The 12,493-nt window shown below is 36.7% G+C and overlaps 1 pseudogene; it reads left to right on the forward strand.

Moving 5' to 3' along the window:
- The first annotated feature begins 471 nt into the window (after nucleotides 1–471).
- The window catches only part of LOC125919769 (E3 UFM1-protein ligase 1-like), a 29,082-nt pseudogene continuing 17,060 nt past the window's right edge, over nucleotides 472–12,493 (forward strand).

Here is a 12,493-nt window from a genome sequence, read left to right on the forward strand (position 1 = left end):
TTTTTCTGTCTACTCTTAGATATACGCATTTAAACTTTTTCCCCCCTGTGGTAGAGTTTCTTACTAAGCTGTTAGAATGTAGTGCTGAAACATCTTAAAAGAGAGTATCGGAAAGATTCAACTTGAACAGTGAATATTCTATGAAGACAATAGAGTATGGTAAAATACCTAATTTAGAATAGGTATAAATATAAGTTACAGATGGTTATTTTTTCTGGTTTATTTTACATTATGGCACATTGAAAACTTCAATGGATGCTGTCAAATAAAATGGCTCAAATTAACAGAAAGATTACAGATCAGGTCTGTATTATGTTCTGTGTTACCAAAATTCTTTAATTTGTTAAATTGTTAGGTACAATGAACGTCTTATGTTTTTGAAGCTCTTCCTGTTACAAAGTTACTGGTACTCGGCTTAGATTAGTGCAGCCTAATGATTAGGGTTTTAAATAATCCTTGCTGAGGTTACGCATGGACTTGGAGCGTGGTGTAAAGTAGCATATTGACATATTCTCTTCCCCAAAACTAACAGTAAAAAAGGTGCGTTATGAAGCTGGCTGATGTCGTGAGATAGAATTTGAAACTCAAAGCCTGTTTTATTTATTTGTTTTGTTCCATCTAAAATGTGTATTTGTGATTCTGTAAATACACCTATGAATATAAAACTAGCACAAGCTTCTCCTTGTTATTCTTCATTATTAACAATTTTGGTGATGTAGAGGGGCTGTTTGTTAATGATTTACGTGGTAAAGTCCCTTCATGCTCCCGTCTTTCCCATTCTCTAATAGTCCCAACAGTAAATGTCTTTGGAGTTTCCCTGCTTGATTTCTTGGTGTTAGTGGTTATAAAATTCACTTGTCAGTATTGACTGGTTTCCTTCAACTTTATGCAATTGAGTTTTTTAAAAAGAGAACGAAAGCACTTTTTGCATATTTTTATATTTGATTGATCAACCTTTTTTTTTTTCTTTTTTTAAGAAGTAAGTACACTTAGAATAATGGTGAGCAGTGGCACTTAGTTTTATCTTTTGTGGACTAGTAAGATGGATTCAAATAAACAGTTTTCAGATAACATTGATTTCCATAGCTTTGTCATCACTTCTGGGCACATGACCCTCAAATCATTTCTCTTTTAACACTTTGTCCCACCCTCTAGAACCTCATCTTTATTGTGCACTGGACTTTGTGCCCTAACTATCATTCTTCACCTCCAAGTCAGCCTGCGCTGTTAAAGTATCTTCTTCCTTAAAATTGGCTTACCTCATAATTTGCCCATTTCTGTTGTTGGTGTCATTATTTTGTCTGCCACTGAAGCTCAAACTCTGGGATCCTTGTAGACTCGTTCTTTTCCCCTTCCCCTTTGTTTGACTGATCTTCTTCTATTTCCATTGCCACTAGTTTAGTTCATGTCTGTATTTCTTCTCTCCTAATTTAATGCAATAATCTATTAGCTTGTTTTTTAACCTAATGAATTCCTTCTTCTGTGTACCCACTGAAACCATTAATTTTCAAATGATTAGGATTTAAAACCATACATGTTATGGTAAATTAATATTAAATTATATGTGTGTGTTTATTTTGACTCTACAGATATTTTGGAATAGTACAGAGGTGGTTTTTTGTTTGTTTGTTTGTTTTTTAGTTATTTATTTTGAGAGAGAGAGAGAGCAGCATCACTTAATGACCTAAAAGTGTACCAGTTTTAGAAAACAGAAAACTTTCAGCCATATTTTCTTTTCTCTATTTTTTTATCCTTTTTCCCCCTCTTCATTTGTTTTTTTATTTGTTTTCTGGTTCTAGAATTTCTTCTTGGTACTTAAAAAAATTGTTTTTGTTAACTTTTGGACAAAATTCTCAAGTTTGTCTGATTTTCTTGTATTAAACAGTTGCTTTAAAGTCTGTGTGTGAAAACTGGATTATCTGCTCCCCTGTGGGCCTGTTTTTCATGATGTTGATCTCTCTCCTAGTACATGGAGTTGTTATTTTGTGTGTTGACACGGTATGTGAAAGAGAGCAGAGATTATCTCTGGGAGGATGATGTTAATCTTCCTTCAGAACTGATTTAGTGTTGCTTTCAGAAGGCAGGTAGGGGTACTTCGGATCCTGAATCCCCTTAATCAAGAAAGGGCTTAAGATTTTGAAGTCGGATTCAGTTCCTGATTCTAGTTACTCTTTACTCTCAGAGTGTGTCTCCGTCCAAAGCCACAAACCTTTAGGAGAGTCCTTTCTCCTTGGAAAACCCTGAACTTCAGTTTTTGTCCCCTTTCCTGTGAGATTTTTGAAAGCTCTGCTGAGCTCTGAGTTACCTCATCAGCAGCTGTCCCTGTGGGAACGGCAGCCCCAAATGCTAGGCTTCCCTTGTGAAAGTTTACTTCTCCACTGACCTGTGATTTTTCATTGCCATGTTGACATTTGGATGCTTTCAAGTAACTGCTGTTGGTTTTGCCCACCTTTTCTAGTGTTCAGAGAGTTGGTGTTTATTACCTAGTCTGCCATTACTGGAACCCATTGAGTTCTTTGTGATTCCAGCTTCTCATTCCCATATAGTGTGTGTGTGTGTGTGTGTGTGTGTGTGTGTGTGTGTGTGTCTATTTTTAACCTTATACAAATGATGTATACTATTCATTTCATTTGCTTCCTTATAAGGAGCTTTCAGATGCAGTCTCTCACCAACATCTGTTGAGTGGGTCTTTAGGTAACTGAATACCTGGCTGGAATGAATGCCTAATTCACTACTGAGGAAACAGGGCCCTGCCAATGTTGTTTTGTGTTCTGTCTCAAAAATCAGAAATTGCTTTTATTTCTAGACTGTGATTTCCTCATAGAGGGTTTTGTGCATGCCAGTTCAAAGTTTAAATTTATGCCATGTGTGAATGCGTGCAAAATGCCCAAATAAGAGTGGGGAAAATATCTTCTTTTTCCAACCATATTGAGACACCTCAAACAACTATGAAATACAATTTTTCTTCCAGTTTTCCAAAATATTTCTCTGGGTTGAGACCAAGAATGAAGTATTTTTGGCCAAAATGCTTCTTAAAATTTTTATGATTTTATAAGAAATTTTCTTTTGAACTTTAAGCATATGTTATTATCATGATCTCTTATTCATGAACACAAAAACTTCAGTGCATTTTTACATCAGTGAAATAATTTAGGGTTTCTGTATTATGAGTCAGTTATTTCTCTGATGTTTGGCCATTTCATATTTGTAGTATTTCAGCTATGTTATCAGCCTGGATTTGTTTAGGTGACAGAGAAATAGTTAAAAATAACTGTCATTGGGACGCCTGGGTGGCTCAGTCGGTTGAGCATCCAACTTTGGCTCAGGTCATGATCTCTCACTTCAAGGGTTTGAGCCCTGTGTCCGGGTCCGTGCTGACAGCTCCGAGCCTGGAGCCTGCTTCGGATTCCGTGTCTCCCTCTCTCTCTCTGTCTCTCTGTCTCTCTCAAAAATAAATAAAACATTAAAAGAAATTTTTTAAAATTTGAGTTCGTTTTCAACTTTGTTATAATTTGCTCCATATATTCTAACATTGCTATATTGCCAGAAACTTTCAGGTCTTTAAATATATAATAAAACTGTTTTGAAAAGTGAAATTATTTGATGTTTTTACCTTGATTGCTCTGAACAAAGACAGTACTTCAGACTTCTCCTTGATGCTTCAGGATGAAAGTTGTGTTTAGCAATATTTGAATTTAAATGTGGTTTAAAATGTTTCTTAATTCTAAAGTCCTTTGTAGTTTTTATTTTCTAAGCAATATTAGCTGTATTTGATCTTCTAGATGAAGAAAGATTTGACTATGATTAAATATGTACAGTGCCATCCTGGAATAAATTCTGTTCACAGATTAATAAAATATGTCCAGCATGATTTAGGAGAAAATATTTTAGGCCATTAAACTTAGTTACATAAGCTGCCGTCTGTTTTAAATTCTATGCAACTAAAATCTGTTTTGCTTTGTAAAAAAAAGTCCATTACACTGGGAAATGTAGAGTATTTGTTTTCCAAAACCATTAAAAGCATTCTCATTCACTCGTTTAGGAAAATTAGGAAATACTAGTTTAGCCTTTCAACTCAATGATGGTTACGATCATTGTCCAGTTTTCTTATCTGTACTTAAGCCTAAAGAACACACTGATAATTGATTTGGCTACATGCTTTTTTTAGTACCTCTGTGGTTCAAATGCTATTCTTTTCTCTGATATGGGGTAACTATAAAGTGAAGGAATCTTTACTTACAAGTAAAGGCACGGTACCTGGCATATATTGGGTAATCAGTTAATTAATTTCTCCCCCAAGCGCCACCACACACACATCTTAGCCCATGATTTTAAATGTATTAAGATACACAAATAGTATCAAGAAAAATATGAGCTCAGCTTCCATTTAAATCTTTAAACCTCTTTCTCTAAAAGCTTCAAATTAGACAAGGTAGGCAGAATTCTGTTACAGTTCCAGGATTCCCACCCCTGGAGTACACACCCCGTGTAACCTCCTGCCCTTGAGTGTAATCGGACCAATAGTCACTCTCTTGATGGGGTTCCATTAAATGGCAAAGGTGATGGTTGAACCATTCCTGTGATTGTAGTATGTGATCTGAGTTTCCTCGGCCTACCGGAGATATAGACACCTGCTGGCTTTGAAGGAGTAGGCTGCTGTGTTCTGGGGGACCACGTGGCTGGCACCTAAGAGTGACTTCGTAGAGCTGAAAGCTATCGCTGCCAACAGCCAGCAAGAAATCAGGACCTCCGTTCAGCTGAAAAGAATAAGCTTTTAAGAGGATCCGAAGGCTCAGGTAAGATTGCATCCTGGCCAAGGCCTTAATTTTATTGAACCTTCTGAGACCCTGAGCAGAAGACCCGTTAAATCTGCCTCCGACCCCCTAGCCACAGAAACCGTGAAAATAAATATATGGTTTTAAACCATTCAATTGGTGCTTGTTTGTTATGCAGTAACAGAAGATGAATATATTTGGGAAAACCTCTTTCTTTGTGCAAGTTTAGGCACTATCTTAATACTGTAAGTATCTAAGTTCAGGACTGGCTGTGAAAGGGTGAAGGTTACCAGATGTGGCAGGCTGAGTAATGGCCCCAACTGTGTCTGCATTCTAGCCTCCAGAGACTGATAATGTTCCTTTACGTGCCAAAGGGACTTTGCAGATGCGGTTAAAGGTCTTGAGATGGGAAGATTACCCTGGATTATCTGGGTAGGCCCATTATAATCACAAGGGTGCTTGCTTGAGGGAGACAGAAGGGTCAGATGGAGGGAAGAAGATGCGTTGATGGAATCAGAGCTATTGAAGATAATACTCTGCTGGCTTTGAAGATGGAGGAAGGGGCCATGAGCCATGGGCTGTGAGTAGCCTCTAGAAGCTGGAAAGGACAAGGAAACGGATTGTCTTTCAGAGCCTCCACAAGGAATGCAGCACTGCTGACACCCCGATGTTAGGATTTCTGACCTCCAGAATGGCACTGTTTTAAGCCAGTAAGTTTGCAGTAATCTGAGCAGCAATAGAAAAATATTACACAAGATATGTGAGAAGCACTTAACAGGGAGAAACCAAAACAGTGATTACAGAACACACTATCCAGGAGAAGGAAGAAATACCTTAAAGATAGAAACTCTCCCTAATATGCTTGGAGAAGCAAGTGAATGAAAGAACAGAATGATACATATACATACAAACACTCAAAAAAATCGTAAAAATTGACATATAATAGAAATTTAAAACTCAATATAAGGGTTGGTAGATAAAGGTAAGGAAATTGCTCAGAAAGATAAAAATAGGATAGATATAATAGGAGGTAGAAAGCAAGAAAGAAAGAAAGAAAAAATTAAAGGAACAAAGCAGTAGGTTTGAAATGTGAACATTAGGACTTCTATTGAGAGAAAAGAAAAGAAAAGAGGGAAAAAGTCATTACGAAAATTTGCCAGAGTTGAAGGATATGAGTTTTCAGGTTGAAGTGAGTGACCAGAACAGGGGATAAATAAACTCATACTAAAGCACATTATAAACTTTGCTGGAAACGATTAGAAAATCCCACAGCCCCCCAGAGACATGGAGGGAGTGAATAAAAAGAAAGATCATGTACAAAAAACAACGTCAACATACAAAGGAATATTAATAACTTTGATCTTTTTAACAGCAACAAGGAAAACAAGGTAATGGCCAGTGCCTTCCAAGTTCTGATGGAAAAGGAATTCTGACCTGAAATTCTATGCCTAGCCAAACTGTCATAGGAATACTCCTCAGGTAATTTTACAGAAATTCCCCCTTTTTAAAAAAAAATGTTTATTATTTTTGAGAGACAGAGACAGCATGAGCAGGGGAGGGGCAGAGAGAGAGGGAGACATAGAACATGAAGCAGGCTCCAGGCTCCAAGCTGTCAGCACAGAGCCCAATGTGGGGGTCGAACTCACGGGCCGTCAGATCATGACTTGAACCGAAGTCGGACACTTAACCGACTGAGCCACCCAGGCGCCCCCAGAAATGCCCTTTTTTGGGGGTGGGGAGAGGGGAAGAGGGAGAGAGAATCTTATGCAGGCCCCATGCCTCAATACAGAGCCCAACTTGGGGCTCAGTCTCACAACCTTGAGATCATGACCTGAAGCAAACTCAAGACTGAAGACTCAAGATGCTTAACTGATGGAGCCACTCAGGTGCCCCAGAAATGCCCTTTCTCACAGTATCACTGAAGGGTGTCTTCTGTAACATGAGGGGGCAAACCAAAAAAGAGGAACACAGGACTCAAGAAAAGAACAAAAACAAAATCGAAGAGCATACCCAGAATGATGGTTAGGAGGAGATCTGAGAAATGCCCCAAGCACAATCCTTAGGGCCCTTTTCTGTCAACAAGTACTCAAGGTGAAATTTTCCAGTCTTTAAAAAAAAAAAAACCCTAAACACCAAGTTCAATTTCCATATAAAGTCACTGCACATACCTAGGTGTAAAACTTTATAAGTTTTGACTTAGTTGTGCACTCATCACCGAAATCAACATACTGGATATATTTGTCATCTCTGAAAGTTCCATGTTGCATCCTTGTAATCCCTTCCTCCTGTGTCTCCACCCACCCGCCCCCCCCCCAGCACCTTTGTTCCGTTTCCAACCTGGGCTCCCCGGCAACTACTTACTGCTTTCTATCACTGTTGATACTTGCAAATAGAAATTATATAAATGGGACAATACAGTTTGTCTTCTTTTAATCTGCATAATTATTTTGAGATTCAGCCATATTATTACATTTATTACCAGTTCAGTTTTTTTTAAATTACTGAAGAGTATTTTATGAACTATTTGGGCCATTTCTAGCTTTTGGCTGTTATAAATAAAGTTGCTATGAACATTCCATGTATTAATCTTTATTAGAGCATATGCTTTCTTTTCTCTTGGACAAATACCTAAGAGTAGAATTGCTGGGTCATATGGTCAATGTCTGTTTGGCTTTTTAAGAAACTGACAAATTATTTTCCAAAGCAGTTGTATATTACTTTCTCATATGTGTATTGTTTCCACTTCCTCCTCATCCTCACCAACATTGAATATAGTCAGGCTTTCTAATTTTAGCCATTCTAATGGTGTGTTGGTCACCTGGTATAGGTAGGATGGAACCTCCCCACCCCCGTTAAAATTTGGCTTGGATTTCAAGACTGATGCCACACACAGACACACCAAGGTGGCATGAAAAGGTTTATCATATAATAAGACCTTCTGAGGAGACCAAGGCAGGCTTCCCAAACTGCTCTGAAATTGGCTTGAGAGAGCAAGGAAAGGAGGGTGGCTTGGGGTTTTAGTGGAGATTAAGGGGTGGGATTGGGTTGAAGGTTCCTTTGCATGGGCTGTGGTTGTGTGGTTTAAACTTCCTGCTGGCATTAAAGCTAGGAGCACCCGTGTGTGTGTGTGTGTGTGTGTGTGTGTGTGTGTGTGTGTGTGTGTATTTTTAAGTCCACTTTCCCAGTTGGGGGGCAGAAAGGGAAGAGGAAAAGATGGACTTGAAAGCTGTTAGCAATCAAACATCAAAACTGGAGTCAGGTATTTTATTACAAATGATCAGATCCTATTTTTATGTTCGTTTGTATTTTCTTATTAACTAATTTTAACATCTTTCCATGAGTTTACATGCCATACTTATATCTAAAAAAAAATTTAGTGAGGAATTTGAATGTACAATCCGGTTTTATGCTTGAAGTTGCACCCATAATTCCTGGTAAGTCCCTTTAGTATAACCTTTTCATTTTCTTCTTTTCTTTTTAAACAGTTTTTTTCTTTACAACTCAGCTTCATTGAGATATAATTGATAAATAGAAGTCATATATATAATTAAGGTGTACAATTTGATGTTTTGATATGCATATACATTGTGAAATAATTACCAAAATCAAGGTAATCAACATATCACCTCACTAAATTACCCTTCCTCCCTCCCTCCCTCTCTCCCTCTCTCCCTCTCTTCCTTCCTTCATCCTTCCTTCCTTCCTTCCTTCCTTCCTTCCTTCTTTTTCTGTGGTGAGGACATTTAAGATCTACTCTTCCAGCAAATTTCAAGTATATAGCTCAGTATTAATTATAGTCACATCAATATACACTGTATCTTCATAATTTATTGATCCTGTATAACTGAAATTTTGTACCCTTTGAACATCTCCCCATTTTCCACTCCATCCAGCTCTTGAGAACTACCATTCTATTCTCTGCTTCTATGAGGTGGAATATTTTAGATTTCATATATACATGAGATCGTGCAGTATTTGTCTTTCTCTCTGGCTTATTTCACTTAGTGAAGTGTCCTCCACATTAATCTATGCTATCACAAATGGCAGGATTTCCTTTTATTAAGGTTGAATAATATCACTTTGTGTGTGTGTGTGTGTGTGTGTGTGTGTGTGTGTATGTGTATGTGTTGTACTTTATCCATTCATCTGTCGATGGACATTTAGGTTGTTTCTGTATCTAGGCTATTGTGAATAGTGCTGCAGTGAATGTGAGAGCACAGTTATCTCTCTGAGATACTGATTTCATTTCCTTTAGATATATACCCAGAAGTGGGATTGCTGGATCATATGGTAGTTTTACTTAATTTTTGAGGAGGCTCCATACTGTTTTACATAATGGCTGTACCAGTTTATATTCCCATCAGTGTACAAGGGATCCCCTTTCTCCACATCATCTCCAACACTGATTATGTTTTGTTTTTGCTAAAAGCCATTCTAACAGGTGTGAGATGATATTTCATTGTGGTTTTGAGCTGCATTTGTCTGATGGTTAGTGATGAGCATCTTTTCATATACGTGTTGACTCTGTATGTCTTCTTTTGAGAAGTGCCTATTCAGGTCCTTTGCCCATTTTTAATTTTGCTATTGAATTTTATGAGTTCCCATAAACTTTGGATATTAACTCTGTATTGGATATGGTTTGCAAATTTTGTCTTCCATTCCATAGGCTGCTGTTCCACTTCACTGATTGTTTCCTTTTCTGTGCAGACATATTTAGTTTGATGTAATCCCACTTGTTTCTTTTTGCTCTTGTTGCCTGTGGAACATTTCCAAAAAACCATTGCCCAGATCAATGTCAAGAAGATTTTTCCCTGTTTTTTCTAGTTTCATGGTTTCAGGACTTACATTTAAATCTTTAATCCACTTTGAGTTGATTTTTGTGTATGGTGTGATATAAGGATCCACTTTCATCCTTCTGGATGTGGATATCCAGTTTTCCCAGCGCTGTTTATTAAAGAAGCTATCCTTTCCACATTGTATGTTCTTGGCACACGTATTTTTATTGTTTACTTATTTATTTTGAGAGAGAGAGAGCGTGAATAGGGAAGGGATGGGGGGGAGCGGAGAGAATCCCAAGCAGGCTCTGTGCATTCTGTGCAGAGCCTGACATGGGGCTCAATCCCACAAACTTTGAGGTCATGACCTGAGCTGAAATCAAGAGTCAGACACTTAACGAACTGAGCTCCCCAACTGTCCCTTCTTAGCACATTTATTTATTGAAGATCAGTTGACCATATGTGTGTATTTATTTCTAGGCTCTGTATTCTGTTACATTGGTCTGTTTTTTTGTTTTCATGACAGTGCAATACTGTTTTGATTACCATAGCTTCATAATGTAACTGTGCCCCCCTCTTTGTGTTGTTGTTGTTGTTGTTGTTATTGTTTTGTTTTCCTCAAAGATTGCATTGGCTATACAGGGTCTTTTGTGGTTTAATATGAATTGGATTTTTTTTTTTCTATTTCTGGAAAGAATGGAACTGGCATTTCGATAGGAATTGCATTGATTCTTTAGAGCACATTGGGTACTATGGACATTTTAATAATATTAATTTTTTCAATCCATGAATATAGGATGTCTTTCCATTTATCTGTGTCTTCTTTAATTTCCTTCATTAATGTTTTATAATTTTCAGTGTACAAGTCTTCATCTCTTTGTTAAGTTTACTTGTAAGTATTTTATTCTTTTTGTTGTTATTGTAATGATATTGTTTTCTTGATTTTCTTGTCAGACAGTTCATTGTTTATATAGAGAAATGTGACTGAATTTGGTATGTTGATTTTGTAGCCCACAACTTTACTGAATTGCTTTATTCATTCTCACAGTTTTTGTTGTTGTTATTATTGAGTCTTTGGGGTTTCCTACATCTATGATCATGTCATCTGCAAACAATTTTACTTCTTTACAGATTCAGATACCTTTCCTTCTTTTTCTTGTCTAATTGGTCTAATTAGCACTGCTAGGACTTGCAGTGCTATGAAGTAGTGATAGGGGGCATCCTTGCCTTGTATGAGGTCTTAGAGGAAGAACTTCCAGCTTTTCCACATTGATTATGATGTTTGCTGCAAGATTTTCATATATGGCTTTATTTTGTTGAGGTAAATTTCTCTATACCTATTATGGTGAGAGTTTTTATCATGAATGGATATTGACTTTTGTCAAATGATTTTTCTTTGTCTGTTGGATGATCATGTGGCCTTTTTCTTTTATTCTATTAATATGGTATATCTCATTGATTGATTTTCATATGTTGAATCAATCTTGAATGTGAGGCATAAGTCCCACTTGGTCATTGTATATGATCCATTTAATATACTATTGAATTTGGTTTGCTATTATTTTATTAAGGAGTTTTGCATCTGTGTTCATCAGGGATATTGGCCCATAGTTTTCTTGTGATTTTTTGGTTTGGTTTGACTTTAGTGTCAGGATGATGCTGGCTTTATAAAATAAGTTAGGTATTTCCTCCTTCTATATTTCGGAAGAATTTAACAAGGATTGGTATTAATCTTCTTTGAATATTTGGTAGAATTCACATATGAAACCATCTGGTCCTAGGCTTTTCTTTCTTGGGAGGCTTTTTGATTACTGATTCAATCTCCTGGTTTTTTTTTTTTTTTTTTTTTTAATGATTATTTATTTACTTAGAGAGAGAGAGAGAGAGAGCACATGCAAGCAGGGAAGGGGCAGAGAGAGAGGGAGAGAGAGAATCCCAAGCAGGCTCCATGCTGTCAGCATAGAGCCGGACTCAGGGTTTGATCTCACCAACGTTGAGATCATGACTTGAACTGAAATCAAGAGTTGGACACTTAACCAACTGAGCCACCTGGGTGCTCCTCAAGTCTCCTTAATTTTTATCGGTCTTTTCAGGCTTTCTTGTTTCTTCTTGGCTCAGTTTTGATAGGCCTTATGTTTCTAGGAATTTACCCATTTCTTATAGATTATCTAATTGGTTGGCATATAATTGTTTATAATAGTTTTCTATGATCATATTTTTTCCTGAGGCATCCATTGTAATGTCTCCTCTTTCATTTGTGATTTTATTTGAGTCTTCTCTCTTTTTTTACTTACCTAGCTAAAGGATCATTGATTTCATTCTTTTCAAAAAATAAATCTTATTTTTGTTAATTTTTTTCTATTGTCTTTCCATTCTCTTTTGATTTAATTCTGCTTTCATGTTTATTATTCCTTCTTGTAATTTTGGGTTTAGTATGTTGTTCTTTTTCTAGTTCCTTGAGGTGTAGAATTAGATTGTTTATTTGAGATCTTTCTTTTTTAATGTGGGCATTTATTGCTATACAATTTCTTCTTAGTACTTTTTGGTGTACACCCTATACTTTCATATGTTATGCTTTAATTTTCTTTGATCTTGAGATACAGTTTAAATTCCTTTTTTATTTCCTCTCTGACCTAATGGTTGTTCAAGAGCATATTATTTAGTTTCCATGTATTTTCAACTTTTCCTATTTTCTTATTTCTAGTTTTATTAAATTGTGGTGAGAAAATATACTTGGAATGATTTTGATGTTCTTAAATTTGTTAAAACTTGTTTTGTGACCTAACCTGTGATCTATCCTCGAGAATGTTCTGTGTGCACTTGAGAAGAATGTGTGTTCTGCTGCTTTTAGGTAGGAAGTTCTGTCCCTTGGGTCTATTTGGTCTATAATGTTATTCAAGTCAACTGTCTTATAATTGATTTTCTGTATGGAAGTTTGCTTCA

This window comes from Panthera uncia, chromosome B4, assembly GCF_023721935.1.
Source record: "Panthera uncia isolate 11264 chromosome B4, Puncia_PCG_1.0, whole genome shotgun sequence".
In the NCBI taxonomy this organism is placed as follows: domain Eukaryota; kingdom Metazoa; phylum Chordata; class Mammalia; order Carnivora; family Felidae; genus Panthera; species Panthera uncia.